Raw genomic sequence first — 6008 nt, 5'->3', positions numbered from 1 at the left:
AAGGTGTTCAGTCTGTATTGGAAGAGTATAGGCCTTGTACTCTTACAATACGGCAGTAAGACCTTTGGCAGGATAATGTTTAACCCTTGAGTCACCAATGCATCCTGAAAGAGAAGCAAAGTATGGAACAGGCCCCTCTGTGGTATTTTAACTTCCTCATCCTGACCAGGAATCTGTTGACCACAATTGGATGCAATGATTGACTGTGACCTAACTAGAACTTTGTCAACGGTCAGCATCTTTTCCATGAGTATGTTATCATTCCCTCTATTAATGAAGCCCAGCATCCTGTACATTTACTCAAAACACTTTATGTTCTCTCTCCTTTAAGGATTTGTACACATTGTCCCGCATTCCTGCTGTCCTGCTCCCTGTGTCTGTGCCATTCAAACATATATTCCCTTTCTACATTGCTTCTCTCAAAATGCATCAACTTACTGTGTGTTCTAAAGAAGAGACATATTCTACTCAAAATATTATCATTCTACCCCCTGGAAAACAGAACAGTACAGCACCTGAATAATCGGCCCACCATGTCTGTGCTGATCATGATGCCATTCCAAACTGATTCCATCTGCCTGTACATGATCCATATCCCTGCCAACCCATGCCTGCTTATCTGTCTGTCCAAATGCCTCTTAAACATTGTGATTATTTCTGTTTTTACCATCTCTCAGGCAAGTACATTCTAGTCACTGACCACCTTCTGCATAATAAACTTGTCTGACACAACTCCCTTTTAACTTGCACAGATGATGTTGAAAATGCTCAGCAGGTCATGCAGCATCTGTGAACAAAAATCAGTTAATGTTTCGGGTACAGTCCCCCTTCCTCAGAAATGTTAACTAATTTCTCTTCACAGATGCTGCTAGAACTGCTGAGCTTTTTCAGAAACTTCTGTTTTTCTTTCTGGTTTACAGCATCTGCTGTTCTTTCAGTTTTCATTTCCGTTAAACTTGCCCCATCTCCCCTTAAATCTATGGCCTGTGGAATTGGTAATTTCCACTTGGAAAAGGATTCAGATTATTCACTCTGTCTGTTCCTCTCGGATCACTCCACAGCCACTGACTTTCCAAAGACAACAATCCAAGATTTTCCAACTTCTCCCAATCCAGGCAACATCCTGGTAAACCCATTTCCACCCTCTCCAAAGCCTCCACATCCTCCTTATAATGCGGTGCTCAAAACAGCACACAATACTGCAAAGGTGGCCTAATGACAGTTTTATATTCAGTCCCTGACAGAAGAAGGCAAGCCTGCCATCCACCTCCTTCACCACATTCAGGGAGCTGTGAACTTGCACCTCTGTATATCAATGCTGCTCAGGGCGCTTCCTTTTAGTGTATACATTCCTTTTACAATGAGCCGCCCAAAACGGTTCTCGTCACACTTGTCTGAATTAAAACATACCTGCAATTTCTCCGCATAACCTTCCAACTGATCTCGTCCTTGATGTTTCCTTTGACAACATTATTCACGATTCACAGCTTCTTCACTTTGTGCCATCTACAAACTTGCTAATTAAATCGTTTATATTTTCAGGCTAATCATTTATATGTGTTACAAACAACAGATGTCCCAGCTCTGACCCTTGTAGAACAGAGGCACTGGTCACAGACCTCCAGCCGGCAACATACCCCTGCACATCTGTTGCTGGGAGAAATATCAAAGAGGAGCCTTGAGTTCTGTGCTGAGCAGCACGACCAATGTTTACTCAGAGCTCCTTACTAATGCATGATGAAAGAGTTCCCTCTCTGGAATTCTGTGGCTCCCCCAGCCAAGTCCAGCATTTTGATGTGTTTCTTTCATTCGTTCCCCCCTGACCCGATCTCCTGGGTTCGGGATGTCAGCTCGGATGTTTATGAGCTCCCTTTCCCAGTCTCTGATTCTCTGTCCGTCTGCAACTTCCCCTCTCAGCTCATGCAGTTGCTTTGTCAGTTCTTTCACAAATTGTTTCACCCTATCCTTGCCATTGTACATCTCCTGCCCACCCATTACCATACCCTCTGGCAGCTGCATAGTCCATCCGGTCACTAATTCAAAGGGGGATTGCTCAGTTCCCTTAGCTGGGGTTGAAGTCAGTTTCATTAGGATTGTGGGGAGTACACTAACCCATCTCTGCCTGTCTCTGTCAGGGCCTTAGTCAGACTAGCTTTCAGTGTCTGCTTCATTCCTTCTCCTGTCCCTGAGCTCTGGGGGTGGTATGTGAGTTGGGATTTCTGCTCAGTACCAAACAGGCCACAGAGCTGCTTAACTTAGTTTCCTGGAACGTGTGTCCCTTGGTCAGAATCTGCAGAGGAATGCTTCCGCCCACTGAGTAAATCTGTTTATTAAGACCCAGCAGTATTTCCTTCCCTGGGATTGGGATGGGGGTGTACATAAAATCCATCTGTAATTGTTCCCGTGGGCCCCTGGGTCCCTACGGCTTCCTCCATTTTATCCTGATTGTTTTCCCTGGCTCACGCTGTGTACAGACTACACCCCTTTGACAAAACCTTCTTGTTCCAGAACACCCCTGTAGTTGATCATCCGATATTGCATTTTATCCTGCTCAATATGGGCCAGCCCATGATATGTTTTTCATAATGTTTGTCTTATACAGTGGCACTGCTGCATCATCCTATGTCCTATTACTGCCCCACCCTTTTCCCCTTCCTGTTTCTCCTGCTGTGGGACTGTTTCTGGAAATGTCTTTAAACTTTCCTTTCTCGCTTCTGTAGCTACTGCCACTGCATCCTCCTCAAATGTCTGCACCGTTTCAGTAAGTATGCTCACCCATGTCACCAACTACCGCGTTGGTGTGGGGTTTCTACTTTCCTGTGACCTCTAATCTTCATTATTGCTGCTTCACTGGGAAAGTTAGCTGCTTCCACTAACTCTCTGACCTGTTCTTCATGCTCAATGTGGCCCCCAGGCAGGGTGATGTACCTTCACCGAGCCCAGTCATGAACTATACCAAAGGCATGCTGACTGTGTGCATTTTGCCTCCCTCATCCCTGGTTAATGTCCGCGCTTCTGCCAGGGCTCGTGATGGATCTCTATTTCTGGATAATTCCTCATAAAATTCCCACAATAATTAAACAATCCTAAAGTTTGCCTGATCCCTTTACGGTGTGTGGGTGTATAGTTTTATAATCATAGTTTTTGTTCCCGCTGGGACTGTTCCCTCTCCCTTCCTGATTTGATCTCCCCAATATGATGTCCTAGTTACGTCTCTCCCTACCTTCCCAGTTGCACTCGCTGTGCGTTAATTTTAAGCCTGGCCTGGTTAACCTGATTCAATACTCTGTATAATATCTGGATATGTTCTTTCTTCACTGTTTGAGGTGATGAGGTGTTGGTAAGATCAGTGTGACTAAATCCATCAAACACACATCGGTGGGATATACTGGAATATTGCAGGATCCCTGAGGTAATAGTATCCTGGTCGCCTGTTCTCCTCAGTCAGTAAACACCACTTTCATCTGCCATTCAATGTCCACAGGTATGGACCCAGACTATTTCCAGCTTCTGCCAATCTGTCACTCTCACAACTATTGCCCCCTCATCCCCAGATTTGATGAGATCCTGTTTGTGTGGGGAGTGAGAGGGCCCTCGATCTCTACAGGGTCGATAGATAACAACCCACTTTCTTGTTTGAGTTACGCACACCGCTGAGTTCGTCCGAGCAATAACCCACCAGATTCTTTGACTGTCCCAGTCTCCCTGCAATGTAGCTACTCTGGAGAGGTTGCCTCTCCTTTTCTTTCTGTCCCAGTCCTGGCCGGAGCATCCCCATGTTTAAATTCAGATGTTGATGTCAATAGTTGCATGAATAGGAGCAACTCCCAGAAGGTCCCTTATTGAGTTTCACACCTCCATATCTGAATACATTTTGTCATACTCCCAGTCTACATCGGGGCAGCTTTGCTTCATCCAGCTTCCTAGGTTCCCTCTCCGACTGCTCTCATTTTAGTAATTGAGGGAGTGAGGGGTAAATGCTTATCGGTAACTGACAAAGATGCTCCGGTGTTAGCATCATGCAGTTTTGGCCCTTCAACAGCGCGTCAATGAATATTCATGGGCTATGCATATACTTAGGTGAACACAGGCCACACACAATATGAACACCTATCTCCCTCTCTGTGCCTACGTTCCTTGTCTATGTGCCCTTTCCTGCTTCCCTTGTAACATTGTGGGTCTGATTATCCTCCCTGTACTGCAGCTATTCCCCTGTGTTTCTGAGTTTGCCTCAGCTCTCATGACGCAATTCAGAGTGTGGTTAGAATTTTCTCCCACTGGGAGTCCCATGTTTATAATTACAGTTAAATAGGATCCCATGTCATCTTTTAAATACATCAAACCTATTTCATCATCACAGGTTAGAGTTTGGTAAACCCCCGTGGTCCTTACACCTCAGGCTTCCTCTCTGTATAATCCTCGATATTATCCTTGGGCCCCTGAGTCACCAAGGTTATTTTAGCCCATTCAGCCTGTCCCGTCCCCTGTGTGTCCCTGCAATATCTGTTAATGCCTGGAGACACTGATCGGCTGTACTCTGGGAGGAACCGGCTTGTACCCTATCCTCTCATTGCAGGGACAGTTTCTGTTGTACACTTCAGGGCATCTTGGCCCGAGGGAGGGTCCATACATCATCTTCGGTGAGACTGTGTACCTCTATTAATTCATCCATATTGTCCCAATAAGGCCCATTATTACCATTTCTCTATCAGGCTGGGTGTTCATTCACCAACATCTGTCGTTCAGCGGGTGAACGGTTCAGGTTTAGTTTCTGTCAGTTCCCTTTGTTGCCCCCACTCCTGTCTGTCCAAGTTTGAACTTTGATGCACAGCAGTGTCAAAGACACGGCCTTCTGGGCCTTACAGGGTGCTGGGTCATCCCACCCATTGCCGTCCCTCTGTCCATACGTTGGCGCTTTGTCATCTAACCCGTCCCAGTCAGTTTCACCATCCTCACTGCCTTCTGAGGAAAGCGGGGCACTAGGTACCTCCCCCACTGTAACTACCACCTGGCCCTTTGGATTTAAGGCCTCACATCTGAGAGCCACCACCTTCACTTGTTCCTGTTTCCCATAATAATGTAACACATTCCATCATTCCTTGAATAAAACAGAACAAAATGTGAATTTGGTTTGGTTTGAAATATTAATAATTTGACATTCACTTCACTTATCTATAGAGGTGAAAATTGTACTGTGATTATTTAAGTGAATTTAACGTGATCATACAATGAAAATAACTGATAATCAACGACAATGAATGAACTGAATAATATGTGATTATTTGTACCAGTTCTTGCATTGAAAATTCGATTTTATTTCAATGCTTGTCACCCATTACGTCATGCATTGTTATTAGGGAATAAAGTAATGGAAGGATATCAGAGAAAATAAATAGACTTTAATTTTAGCTTCACTACAATAATGAACCAAAACAATATTTGGAAATACGGATAAACTACATAACAAAGTTTCCAGTGTCATTATTGACATGAAAACTATTTTAGTTTGCAAGTTGTTTTGCTCTAAGAATAATTGGAAATGAATTGTGGTTTGGAATTCACCATTTAAAATATATTTTGAAGAGAATAATCAGATGCATTTTTTGGAGGAAATTAGGAATGGAAAAAAAATATATATTCATTGATATTAATAGTTTTTAAATGTTTAGAAGTTGACTGGGATTATTTGATTGAGAGAGGCTGCATGATTATAAAGAGCAAGTCGCCTTTTTCATTGCATTGTTGGTTTCACTAGAATCTGTTGTGGTCTGAGCTCTTGATGTGTGCAGTGGACTGTCACTAAAAGCTTAATTAACCTGCGAGTCCCTGATCAGGTTTCCTTTGTCTGTAAGTCAGTCTGTAACTGAGGTGAGCAACACACCTCCTTTTATGAGGGGAAACAGATTCTCTTCAAAGGAAATAAGTGGCAGATCACTCTGAGAATGGGTTCTAGCACACACCATAGGCAGGGAAGGGTTTTTTTTTTCTAAAGATTTCCAATCTCTATC

Source organism: Chiloscyllium plagiosum, unplaced genomic scaffold (genome assembly GCF_037043375.1).
Source record: "Chiloscyllium plagiosum isolate Xiang-an unplaced genomic scaffold, Cpla_swu_hap1 HiC_scaffold_45, whole genome shotgun sequence".
Classification (NCBI taxonomy): Eukaryota; Metazoa; Chordata; class Chondrichthyes; order Orectolobiformes; family Hemiscylliidae; genus Chiloscyllium; species Chiloscyllium plagiosum.
This window is presented reverse-complemented; position numbering follows the sequence as displayed.